Raw genomic sequence first — 13,655 nt, 5'->3', positions numbered from 1 at the left:
GCTCCTGTATTCAGGATTCCTGGAGAATACTTCACTCTCTCCTCTCCTTATCACAGATCTAATTCACAATCCTATTTTTTCTCATGGAAATGCATAGTCTGCTGTTTTCAGTGGGACTGTTAGTACCTCACCCTATCTTTAATTATTTCACATACTTGCTTTTAAAAAATTTTTTTTTATTATTATTCACTCTCATTCATTTATTAACTAAGTGAGCTGGTGATCCAGAACTGCCTAGAAGCTCCTCCACAGAGTTATTTCTGTGAGTGCAGATCCTCTCTCTCCTTGTTGCAATTTCTCTAAACAAATCCTAGCTTTCTTTCTCTGGGACTCACTACTGAGTCCTCACGATAGATGATTTGATAATTGCAAATGCTCAGGCACATGCTATAGTCTTGTACTATCACTATTGAAATAGACACGACATTGCATTTTGTCGATACCATCTTGTCCTTTATTTGAACTTACATGGGTTTTTCTCAATCAGCTTTTGGTTTCACAGGATACCTTTCCTCTGTCCCTTGGTCTATGTTCCTCTATTGATGACATTGGTGGCTGGCTGCCCCTGGCTCCCAGCTGCACAAACAAATTCATCCCTGGAGCTTGGCATCTATGGGCACTTACACATAAAAACAATGTGTACTGTTCACTCTACTCATTGCCAGTATACCAGCTGCCTCGGATTCCTTCTGCTTTTCCTCACTAGCATATCGTATGGTTTGACCTGGTGAATTTGAGTTTCAATTTCACTGAGAAAAGAGGTACTCTGATGTAAGCTGAACGTGGAAGGTGACAGACTAGAGACCTCCACTCTCATTTATTCAACAACTTTGGTTGAGACCTTGATTGAAGCCAGGCACTTTGCTAGTGGTACATGCTGAAGTAAGACTTTAGCTCTCAGTCCAAGGAATTTTCAAACTAATGGAAGAGCCAGGAACACTTTCCCATAAATAAAGCACATCAGCAAATACACCTTACGTATTAGAAACGGTAGAATAATCTAGTGCTAAAGAGGACAGGCTTTGAAGTCACAGACCTGCTCTTGTATTTGAACCTTACCACAAGCCTGGCCTGGGGCAAGTTCCTTGACGTTTTTATGTCTCTTCTTGTCTGTAAATGGATTTTAAGCAACAATTCTTTCAACCTAAGATTGTCATGAGGATTAAATGAATTAAAAGAGGTTAGGTGCTTAACACAATGCTTAGGTCTTCATAAGTGCTCAGCAACTATTGGTTTTATGTGGTATTTACAGGTTGCTACAGCACAATGAGAGAGTCAAGGAAAATTTCCGGAATAACTCAGGTTGAGTTCTGAGAGACAAGCACTGGCAATAGCTAAATGAAGTACAGGAAAGGAATCCCTTTCAAAAAATTTACATTTAAGTATAGTTGACTTACAATGTTGTGTGTTTCAGGGGTGTAGCAAAGTGATTCAGTTATATATATATATTTTGTTTTGTTTTGTTTTGTTTGTTTGTTTTTACAAATTATTTTCCCTTATATGTTATTACAAAATACTGAGTATAGTTCCCCGTGCTATATAGTAGGTCCTTACTGGTTATCTGTTTTAGATATAGTAGGGTGTATATGTTAATCCCAAACTTTATCCTTCCCCTCCCGTTTCCCCTTTGGTAACTGTAAGTTTTTTTTCCCTATCTTTGTGGATCTAAGGAAAATGTACTCTAAGCAGGGAGGCAGAACACGCAAAGGAATGTAGGTGTGAAATAACATAATGAATGCATGAATATCAAGTAGTCCACTGTGTATGGCTGAAGCAGAATCCATGACTGGAAGAAGGGAAAGATGATGACTGAGGCAAATAAAATATCAAAACTCATTTCAACAGAAAAAAATCTGCAACAACAACAACAGAACGTATATAACTGTCTACATCGTGCCAAGATATGTGAGGGAGAGGCAACCTCAAAATTTCAAAGACATCTGAGAAGACCTCCCACTGAAATAGGAGGCAAAAAGAACTGCAGAATGAAAAAAAAAAAAAAGACACGGCAGAAATGATGGCATCCTGACACTCAGTTAGAAACGTGTCATACGAAAGACAGTGGTGTCTTGTCAAAAGGTCAGAGACTCGCAGCCTGCACCTTTCCTACAGATCTATGACCCCATAACCCATCTTCATCCACCTCTACATTAAATCTCCACCAGTGCCTCTCCCTGCTTTTTGTTATCGGACACATAAGTATGTAGCTTAAGATCTTAATGAAAGAGCAGAGCAGCTTGGTGCAGTGACACCTGAGCCCAGCAGCTGTGTGTGAATAACCTGCAGACAGAAAAGCAATACTCCTTGTCCAAGCAACCTAGACATGGCTGTGCTGTGTCCTGCAGACGCCCAGGGCTGAATTTGCACAGTCACTGCCAGAAAAGCACGCCACACCCACACGTCAAAACAAACATGATATCCAGGGGAGGAAAATCAAGGTTCAGTTGTTTCTTTTCTTCCCTCTCCAAATCCCAAGCATCCAGTGAGTTTTAATAACACTTCTAAAATGTCAGGAGAAAAAAAATCTTACTTTTAAAAAAGTTGCAACCACCAAGGGGGTCTTATGCAGAATCTTGTTTCACTCTTGGCCCCTTAGGGATGCTGTGGGGTGCAGGTGTACCTTGCTTTGAGAAAAATGCAATGAAAAAAAAACAAAAAAACAAAAAAACAAGCATAGACTACAGACTTTAGGAGGTGATTATTCATACTGTAATGCAGGTTTTTAATTTTATCTGAATCATAGATTTGCTTTAAAACAGCAGCCCTTCTCCTGTGAAGCTGTGCCCAATTTCAAATTGCTAATTTGGTAGAGTTGGGGAGAGAGTGTTGAGAAATTTAGTGTTCAAGGATTAAATAATTATTTTTATTTATGGAGCATATATCAAAACCAAAGACTAAGCATTTATGAAATGTTGGGAGTTACTGAGAAAGGAAATAGCTCTGCATTAAGTATTTATTATGTGTAAGGCACTTTACATATGTGATGGGGATAAAATTTATTAAAGCATAATTCCAATTTTACTTCCTTCTTTTCTCTGCCCGAGTTTATGTAACTTCTCTCATCTTCTCTCCTGTAAGAAGAGATCTGAATGTGTGGCCATGTTCTTATGATTTTTAAATATAGCATCGGGAAGGTGGGTAGAGAGAGAGACAAGACTGGCTAGTTTCGAGGAAGAATGGAAAGGACTATGAGAACAAGGACTGCTGTGGACCAAGGAGATCTTGATGTGGAGACTAATGGTGCATGGGGATGGGGGTTCCAGAGAAGCTATGGGCTCTGAGAAAACTGTAACTTTAAGAAGTCACACTTCAAGTTTTGAATTGAATTTCTGATATGCTCCTCAAGAGATGCAAAGAAAAATTAAAGCTCTTTTTGAATTGCTTTTGAATCCTGGACAGCGCTACTTTGAATGTAAACATTTACTGATACCACGCAATAGGAGGCTGTCAGATTTGCTTGATCTCATTCAATCTTGCAATAACCATATGAAACGGGCATTTTATTTTCATTACACAATTAAGAAGACTGAGTTACAAAGATGCCCAGAGACCTGGCTAGGCTTGCAGGGCCTGTATTTTTAAAATAAATTTGTTTTCAGTATCAAAAAGATGAGATAAGATGTGCTGGCAAGGGTGTGAAGAAAACGGAGCCCTTGTACACTTAGTGGGGATGTGAATTCGCATAGCCATTAAGGAAAACAGGAAGGAGGTTCCTCAAAAAATTAAAAATACAACCTCTATGTAATCCATATAATCTAGCTATCCCACTCCTGAATATATATCCAAATGAAATGAAATCAGGATCTAGAAGAGGTTATCTGCAGGCATATGTTTACTGAACCATTATTTGTAAGAACTGAGATATAGAAACAGCCTAAGTGTATGTGGATGGAGGAAAGGATAATGTGGCATATACATACAGTAGAATAGTACTTAGCCATAAAAAGAAGGAAATCTTGTTATTCAGAGCAACATAGATGAACCCGGAAGATGTTATGCTAAATGATACTAGCCAGAAACTGAAAGACAAATGCTGTATGATCTCACTTATACGTGAAATCTAAAAATGTAAAACTCAAAGGAGCAGGGAATAGAATGGTGGTTACTAGGGTCTGGGGACTGAAAGAAATGGAGAAATGTTGGTTAAAGGATACAAAATTTTATTTGTAAGATGAATAAATTGTTTGGAGTTAATGTACATCCATGGTGTCTATAGTTAATAACACTGTATTATAAACTTGATATTTGCCAAGAGAGTAGATCTTAAGTATTCTCACCAAACACACACACAGACACACACAAATGGTAACCATGTAAGGTGATGAAGATGTTAGTAACTTGATGTAGTAATATTTTCACAATGTATATGAGACAGGAGATACATAGGACCCAGGCTGAAGAGTTAGTTTGTCCCCTATGGATAGATATTCCAAGGCAAAGATAATAGGAGAGGGTGAGCCCTGCCCAGATAAAATACAGAGACCACATATTTCTCACTCTTGAGGTTAAGGAGAATTTCTTGGCTACACATGTACAGAAAAGCTCCTTGGAGGTCAGAAAGGGAAGGGGTGCCACCCCATAGTAGATGATATCAATCTACATTTAGGCCTCTTCATTGGAATCCATCTTGGCTAAGAGATGTGAACACAAACATGGGAGGATCCCCAGATAAACCAAATATGGACTCAGAGTCAGGAAAAGCAAGATGATTGGCCAAAGGAAACCTGGAATAAATGCCACATAACAAAGATTTAGTTCTAGAAGGTGGGTCTTCATAGAAATATTCAACTTCAGGCGAACTGAAAAGTTCTATGAAGACCCACATGAGCTTCTAGAACTAACACCAAACAAGACAAAACAAAAAAAGATGTTCTTTTCATCATAGGAAACTGGAATGCAAAAGTAGGAGGTCAAGAGATACCTGGTGTCACAGGCAAGTTTGGCCTTGGAGTACAAAATGAAGCAGGGAAAAGGCTAATAGAGTTTTTCCAAGAGAAAGCACTGGTCCTAGCAAACACTGTTTTCCAATAACACAAGATATGACTCTACACATGGACATGACCAGATGGTCAACACCGAAATCAGACTGATTATATTCTTTGCAGCTGAAGATGGAGAAGCTCTATACAGTCAGCAAAAACAAGACTGGGAGCTGACTGTGGCTCAGATCATGAACTCCTTATTGCAAAATTCAGTCTTAAATTGAAGAAAGCAGGGAAAATAATTAGGCCATTTTGGTATGACCTAAATCAAATCACTTATTATTATACAGTGGAAGTGACAAATAAATTCAAGGGATTAGATCTGATAAACAGAGTGCCTGAAGAGCTGTGGCAGAGATTTGTACATTGTACAGGAGGCAGTGACCAAAACCATCCCCAAGAAAAAGAAATGAAAAAAGGCAAAATGGTTGTCAGAGGAGGCCTTACATAGCTGAGAAAAGAAGAGAAGTGAAAAGCAAAGGAGAAAAGGAAAGATATATTCATCTGAATGCCTATTTCCAAGGAATAAAAAAGAGAGATAAGTTTTGCCAAATATCAAAATGGATCCACCATAGGTATACATGTGTTCCCCATCCTGAACCCTCCTCCCTCCTCCCTCCCCATACCATCCCTCTGGGTCACAAAACTAATACAATTATGTAAAGTTTAAAAATAAAATAAAATTAATTTAAAAAAATTAAAAAAAAAAAAAGAGAGATAAGAAAGCCTCCCTCAGCAATCAGTGCAAAGAAATAGAGGAAAACAACAGAATGGGAAAGACTAGAGATCTCTTCAAGAAAATTAGAGATGCCAAAGGAACATTTCATGCAAAGATGGGCTCAATAAAGGACAGCAATGGTATGGACCTAACAGAAGCAGAAGATATTAAGAAGAAGTGTCAAAATACACAGAAGAACTGTACAAAAAAGATCTTCACGACCCACATAAACACGATGGTGTGATCACTCACTTATACCCAGACATCCTGGAATGCGAAGTCAAGTGGGCCTTAGGAAGCATCACTACGAACAAAGCTAGTGGAGGTGATGGAACTGAACCTGAGCTTTTTCAAATCCTAAAAGACAATCCTGTGAAAGTGCTGCAGAGGGAGAGGGTGGGAAGATTTGGGAGAATGGCATTGAAACATGTAAAATATCATGTATGAAACAAGATGCCAGTCCAAGTTCAATGCACGATACTGGATGCTTGGGGCTAGTGCACTGGGACGACCCAGAGGGATGGTATGGGGAGGGAGGAGGGAGGAGGGTTCAGGATGGGGAGCATATGTATACCTGTGATGAATTCATTTTGATATTTGGCAAAACTAATACAATTATGTAAAGTTTTAAAAATAAAATAAAATTTAAAAAAAAAAACAACATGCCAGCAAATTTGGAAAACAGCAGTGGCGACAGGACTGGAAAAGGTCACTTTTCATTCAAATCCCAAAGAAAGGCAATACCAAAAACACTCAAACTACTGCACAATTGCACTCATCTCATATGCTAGTAAGGTAATGCTCAAAATTATCCAAGCCAGGCTTCAACAGTATGGGAACCAAGAACTTCCAGATGCAAAAGCTGGACTTAGAAAAGGCAGAGGAACCAGAGATCAAGTTGCCAACATCTGTTGGATTATATAAAAAGCAAGAGAATTCCAGAAAAACATCTATTTCTGCTAAAACCTTTGACTGTGTGAATCACAATGAAATGTAGAAAATTCTTAGAGAGATGGGAATACCAGAACATCTTACCTGCCCCCTGAGAAATCTGTATACAGGTAAAGAAGCAACAGTTAGAACCGGACATGGAACAACAGACTGGTTCCAAATTGGGAAAGGAGTACGTCAAGGCAGTATATTGTCACCCTGCTTATTTAACTTATATGCAGAGTACATCATGAGAAATGCTGGGCTGGATGAAGCACAAGCTGGAATCAAGATTGCCGGGAGAAATATCAATAACCTCAGATATGCAGATGACACGACCCTTATGGCAGAAAACGAAGAGAAAGAGCCTCTTGATGAATGTGAAAGAGGAGAGTGAAAAAGTTGGCTTAAAACTCAACATTTAAAAAACGAACATCATGGCATGTTGTCCCATCACTTCATGGCAAATAGATGGGGAAAGAAAGGAAACAGTGAGAGACTTTACTTTCTTGGGCTCCAAAATCACTGCAGATTGTGACTGCAGCCATGAAACTAAAAGACGCTTGCTCCTTGAAGAAAAGTTATGACAATACTAGATAGCATATTAAAAAGCAGAGACATCACTTTGCTGACAAAGGGCCACCTAGTCAAAGCTATGGTTTTTCCAGTAGTCATGCGTGGATGTGAGAGTTGGACCATAAAGAAGGCTGAGCACCAAAGAATTGACGCTTTTGAACTGTGGTGTCGGAGAAGACTCTTGAGAGTCCCTTGGACTGCAAGGAGATCCAACCAGTCGATCCTAAAGGAAATCAGTCCTGAATATTCTTTGGAAGGACTGATGCTGAAGCTGAAGCTCCAGTACTTTGGCCACCTGATGCAACGAGCCAACTTATTAGAAAAGACCCTGATGTTGGGAAAGATTGAAGGCAGGAGGAGAAGGGGATGACAGAGGACAAGATGGTTGGATGGCATTACCAACTCAAAGGACCTAAGTCTGAGCAAACTCCAGAAGATGGTGAAGGACAAGAAAACTTGGAGTGCTGCAGTCAATGGGGTTGCAAAGAGTCAGATGTGACTGAGCAACTGAACAACAACAACAAAAAACAGTGATTAAAACTACCACCAGCACTCAACTCTTTCTTTGAATCCACCCATGTGTTCCTATTCATGTGTATTATTTTCCTTACTTGTTTGACTACTTCCTGTCTTTGTGGGAATTCATTCCAGCAAAGTCAAGGGGCCAGAGTTTTTTCATTGGCCACAAGAACTTCCAGATGTACAAGCTGAGTTTAGAAAAGGCAGAAGCATCAGAGATCAAATTGCCAACATTGGTTGGATCATGGAGAAAGCCATAAATTCCAGAAAAAACATCTGCTTCATTGACTACACTAAAGCCTGTGACTGTGTGGATCACAACAAACTGTGCAAAATTCTTCAAGAGACAGGAGTAACAGACCACCTTACCTATCTTCTGAGAAACCTGTCTGTGGGTCAAGAAGCAACAGTTAGACCAGGATGTGGAACAATTGACGGGTTCAAATTTGGGAAAGGAGTATGACAAGGCTGTCATCCAGTCTATTTAACTGTCATCCTGTTTATTTAATTTATATGTTGAGTATGTCACGGGAAATGCCAGGCTGGATGAATCACAAGCTAGAATCAAGATTGCCAAGAGAAATATCAACAACCTCAGATATCCAGATGCATGCTAAGTTGCTTCAGTCATGTCCTACTCTTAACAACCCCATGGACTGCGGCCCAACAGGCCCCTCTGTCCATGGGATTCTTCAGGCAAGAATACTGGAGTGGATTGCCATTTCCTTCTTCAGGGGATCTTCCCAATCCAGGGATCAAATCTTCGTCCCTTATGTCTCCTGCATGGCAGGTGGATTCTTTACCATTAGCACCCCCTGGGAAACCCCCAGATATGCATATAATACCACTCTAATGGCAGAAAGCCAAGAGGACCTAAAGTTCCTCTTGATGAGGGTTAAAGAGGAGAGTAAAAAAGCTGGCTTGAAACTCAACGTTAAAAAAATGAAGATCATGACATCCAGTCCCATCACTTCCTGGCAAATAGAAGGGGAAAATGTAGAAGCAGTGATAGATTTTCTTGGGCTCCAAAATCATTGCAGATGGTGCCTGCAGCCATGAAATTAAAAGACACTTGCTCCTTGGAAGGAAAGCTATGACAAATCTAGACAGCAGTTAGATTTGAGACATTACTTTGCTGACAAAATTCTGTATAGTCAAAACCATGTTTTTTTGAGTTGTCATGTATGTGTGTGAGAGCTGAACCATAAAGAAGGCTGAGCACTGAAGAATTGATGCTTTCAAATTATGGTGTTGGAGAAGACTTTTGAGAGTCCCTTGGACAACAAGGAGATCAAACCAGTCAATCTTAAAAGAATCAACCCTGAATATTGACTGGAAGGATTGATGCTGAAGCTGAAGCTCCAATACTTTGGCCACCTGATGGGAAGAGCTGAATTTTGGAGAAGAGCCTGATGCTGGGAAAGACTGAAGGCTAAAGGAGAATGGGACAGCAGAGGATGAGATGGTTAGACAGCATCACTGACTTAATGGACATGAGTTTGGGCAAACTCTGGGAAATAGTGGAGGACAGAGGAGCCTGGTGTGCTTCAGTGTGTGGGGTTACAAAGAGTTGGACACAACTTAGTCAACAACAAAAACAACAACTGGTCTAGTGGCTAGATTCAGCACTCTCAACTGTGGTGACCTGACTTCAGTCCCTGGCTGGGAATCAAAATCCTGCTTCAAGCCGCTACAGGATGAGGTATACAGCCTGAAATCAGTTATGCGTATGTTAAATCATCATTTTTGTACACCTTAAAAAAATCATGTGTTATAGTCTATTAAATTGATACAATTTTTATTTGTTAATTGTACCTCAATAAATATGGGAGAGTGAGGGACTCTAGAACATTACAAGAAAAGGAAGGAAAAATAGGCCTTTTCCTTTGTTATTTTTCTGTATTCATGTAAACTACACGTCCTTATTTTCTGAGATTCTTTCTTTTTTTTATTTTCTATAATCATTTAGAAAATAATGGTCCTTATTTAATTCTACTCATGACTATCCTTAAGTTATCCCAAATTATTTTTTCTGTTAAACAAAATAAAGTATGTATGTATCTTGATTCTTTGTATAAAATGAATATTTTGGCATGCTTTTCTTCCTATCACCACCCCACATCTTCCTTTCCCTCCTCCTAGTTTTGTCTGATTTTATGAATATAGTTGCTTTATCTATGCTCTTTTAATAATCATTTTTGGTTTTCACATTCAGATTTTAACAATGGCAATTCTCGTTCACCTATGTAAATACAAAGCTGTTTCCTCCACATTCTCACAATAGCCTGCTTGACAATCCAGTCACTGCCCTACTTTCCAGTGCTGGATGTTTGTCTTGTAATGTGTTTTCATAACATTTTTTAGTGGAAGGATGGACAGGAGAAGAGGGGAGTGTATTAGTATTAAATATACATATTTTACAGGAGAAAAGTAGTAGGTAAAAATCAATAAACAGTGACATAATCTTATAAAAGAAATGGCTAAATTATGTAAAAATAATAGCTTGGGGGCTGGTAAAGGTGAGATAAAAGCTACTGCTTTGCATTATGTACATTTTAATAGGATCTATAAAGTAACCATGTGCATACATTTAAAAAATAAACAGTGATATATATGCCAAAGTCCTGGTCTGAAAAATTAACATGGAATAAAAGTGGATGAATATGTGGTATATCTGGGTTGCTCTTTCCCCTCCTTTCTGAGAAATATACAATCCTCCAGTCTGGGGGTGGCGGAGGGTTTGGAAAACATTAGGATCTAGTGAATGTCTTCAAGAACCAGATCTTGCAACCTGCCCCTCTCCTACACTGGATTGAATCCCAGCAGACAACCATAGAAGCCCAAACATTAGAAGATCCAAATATTGAGGAGTCCTAGGTTCCACTCCTTGTCAGAGTCTTGGGAGGCAGCAAGACCTCATAGCTCCTTGTGCCACTAGAGGTTAGACAAACCAAAGTAGTAGGCAAAACCACAAATTATCCTGATCCCCTCATGGGGTGCAGGGGCAGAGGGTTCTTTCCATGGGACTGACATTGTCCAGCTTCTGAGACTGAGACCAGAAGACTTGCAGGATGAAAATGCTCATGGTAAATGTGGTGAGAACCATAAGTTCGGGGCCCAGATGGAAACAAAGACATCTCAGGTGGTGGCTGGTGTGGAGAGGGGATGATAACTAAGGACTAGATAGAACCATATATGTCTCCACAGATGCTTATGTGAAACTGATCATGAACACCATCTAGAAGACAGATCTCTCTACATGAGCTGTTACCATGTAAATCCCCATGGAGCTTGGGTGCCTTATTCTGCCACCCTCTCAGGGACATTCTGGAGAAATGCTTAAGTGAATCGTCAGCATCCTTGGTTAGAAACAAAGAGACAACTCTGGTTAACATAAGCATTAAAGGAATTTATGGGGAAGGATATCAGACAGTTCTCAGAATCAGTGGGTTCAGAAAAAAAGGGTGGATTACCTCCAGCCAAAACCGCAGCACAGGAAGTTTCTGGCAACATGCAGATGACATCACCACTGTGTCACCTGTGTCAGAAATGGACGTGGGGCATCACTGCTGTCAACCTCTCCCACTCCCGGAACAGGGCTCTGGATGCCACTGCTGCTGCTGCTGCCAAGATACATTCTCCAGCATCCCTTGCTTCCTGCTCACTCTGATTTGATGTTCTGGGCGAGGCTAGCTTGTTGGCCAACACCAGTCTTGTGCCCACTCTCCAGCTGCTTGGGAGCTGGCCTATCTTTGGCTTTGATCTGGAGGGAATGGTCCCCACTCCCATCTATTGCAGCATCCCCCACTCCCTTGCCCCACTCAAAGGAAGAAGGTTCACACTCACACTGCCAAACATGACAATATCCAGAACTTTTTTCTGGATTTTTTTTTTCTTTTTTAAAAAGTTATTTGTATATTTTAATTGGAGGATAATTACTTTATAATATTGTGATTTTTTTTGCCATTATCCAGAACTTTTGCCTGAGAATACTTTGAATCAACCTGATTTACCTAGAACTGACTAAACCTAATTTCTGCCACTGGAAGGAAGGGGCGTTTAAGATACTGTCTAAATTCAACCATAGAAAAGGGTGAACTTACATTTTCACAGACCTGAGCTTTGGTCTGAGGAGTTCATATCTACATCTCTCAGCTACACAAATATCCCATTTAACCATCACAACCACCCTGGACTGCACGATTAGCCCACTAGCCTGACTGGAAAGTCAGGAAGTTAAGAGTCAAGGAAGCCAAGAGACTTTTTCACACCTGTAATTGGCAGAGCCAAGATTCAGTCTTGAATTTTAGGTCTGTCTAAAACCCTGAATCCTTTTGAAACATTACACTATGATTTGTTCTCAACATACGAGAGCCAGATGGTTACTAAATGAGACTTTCTAGATTATTTGTTTGGAGCGCCTGTCCTTAGCATGGTGTCATTTTCTTCTTCTATTAGGCCTAAAAGGGGAGTCTGTGCATGTATGTAAAATGCTGCACATGTCCTCCAAACACGATACTGAAATTTAATAAATCCAGCAGAATTCATCCTTTTTCGTCATAGCCCTGTGCCACCGGAGAAGCAGAATTAATCGAAAACGAAGAAGGAGATATTCTCTGTCTGCTCAGCACATCTTCCCACCCGAGCCCCTCTCTTTCTCTTGCACCGCCTGAGCGGGGAGGGATGCAGAGAGAAGAAGGCATTTTCCAGGTAACCTCTTCTGCTGCGTTTCATCCAGGTGGTTCCTGGAGACATCAAGTGTCCCCACGCCCTCACCCCCTCTCAGCCGAGCAAAATACTTAGCGGGCAGGAAAGCTGTAAGAGTTTTAAGTAAGAGACGTGTCTGTTTTCCATTAAGGAGATTAGCTTCTCTGTTGGGGTTGTTGTTATAGTACTAGGTCAGCGGACTGCTTGGGGCCGTCTGGTACCTCTTCTGACTGGGTGGGCATCGCCCCTCTCCCCTTCCCAGCTCCCTCTCTGAAGTGGGCAGTCTGTTCTTCCAAACCTGCCTTCCTCGGATGGAGTCAGATTGATCCAGGGCCTTGTAGGTGAGTAGTGATGCAATAGAGTAGCAGCGGTGGATTTTTGTTTTCAGGACATTAGAAAGTGGAAAAGGGAGCTTTGTGCCCACATGTTTTATGGTTGTTCAATGAGGCTGTTTCTATGGTGAGTTACAGTCATATTTTATGGCAAAAATGACATCTTTGTTGGTTCCCACATAAGATGCTCATCTGTGGATATGAGTAATATCATACCAACCTAACTCATATCAACCTAACTCTAGCAAAGACTTTCACACAGGCTCACCATGTAGTAAACATTTGATGAATATAAGGAAGGAAACTTTAAAGGCTTAGAAACAGATGTCAATGCCTACAGTCTGACAAATTGGGTTTAGAGTAGACTAAGAGGGTTCAGATGATACTACCCTTATGGCAGAAAGTGAAGAGGAATTAAAAAGCCTCTTGACGAAAGTGAAAGAGAAGAGTGAAAAAGTTGGCTTAAAGCTCAACATTCAGAAAACGAAGATCATGGCATCTGGTCCCATCACTTCATGGCAAATAGATGGGGAAACAGTGGAAACAGTGTCAGACTTTATTTTTGGGGGCTCCAAAATCACTGCAGGTGGTGATTGCAGCCATGAAATTATAAGACGCTTACTCCTTGGAAGAAAAGTTATGACCAACCTAGATAGCATATTCAAAAGCAGAGACATTACTTTGCCAACAAAGGTCCATCTAATCAAGGCTATGGTTTTTCCAGTGGTCATGTATGGATGCGAGAGTTGGACTGTGAAGAAGGCTGAGTGCTGAAAAATTGATGCTTTTGAACTGTGGTGTTGGAGAAGACTCTTGAGAGTCCCTTGGACTGCAAGGAGATCCAACCAGTCCATTCTAGAGGAGATCAGCCCTGGGTGTTCTTTGGAAGGA

The sequence above is a fragment of the Bison bison genome, unplaced genomic scaffold, assembly GCF_000754665.1.
Source record: "Bison bison bison isolate TAMUID 2011002044 unplaced genomic scaffold, Bison_UMD1.0 scf7180017863702, whole genome shotgun sequence".
Lineage (NCBI taxonomy): Eukaryota > Metazoa > Chordata > Mammalia > Artiodactyla > Bovidae > Bison > Bison bison.
This window is presented reverse-complemented; position numbering follows the sequence as displayed.